This window comes from Penaeus monodon, chromosome 27, assembly GCF_015228065.2.
Source record: "Penaeus monodon isolate SGIC_2016 chromosome 27, NSTDA_Pmon_1, whole genome shotgun sequence".
In the NCBI taxonomy this organism is placed as follows: Eukaryota; Metazoa; Arthropoda; class Malacostraca; order Decapoda; family Penaeidae; genus Penaeus; species Penaeus monodon.
Genome location: NC_051412.1, coordinates 37,853,026 through 37,853,432, shown reverse-complemented (window position 1 = coordinate 37,853,432; position 407 = coordinate 37,853,026). Strand labels below are relative to the sequence as shown.

The 407-nt window shown below is 22.4% G+C and overlaps 1 protein-coding gene across 1 annotated transcript in view; it reads left to right on the top strand.

Annotated features, from left to right (window-relative positions):
- Positions 1-407, top strand: part of LOC119590839 — a gene marked incomplete at its 5' end in the record, with an annotated part of 14,811 nt that overhangs the window by 3,310 nt on the left and 11,094 nt on the right.

Below are 407 nucleotides of genomic sequence, written 5' to 3'. Positions count from 1 at the left end.
TTTTTTTAAATGCTTTTCTTATCTGTGTTTGATATTATATCATCGTTTTAACAATTATGATATTGTTTTCAATTTTTTTTTTTCCTTTTTTTTCAAATCTGGAATTTATCTTATTAGATTTCATGTTTTTCCTTCTCTGGTATAACGTTTTATTTAAGTTTATTTCATTACTCTTCTTTCAAATATGTTTTCTCTCAAACTAATTTTCTGAAATAATATGTCTCTTGTTCGTAGTCTGTCATTAAGTTTTCGTATTTTGTTATGAAAAATAAAAGTAAACATTTCTTTATATTCACAATTCATACTCTTTGATTTTCTTCTCTTTTTTGTGTGCATTGGTTAAATTATTTATTAATATGATTAATATTATGTTGATTTGCTAATTGTGAAAAAGAGAGACTTCTAAC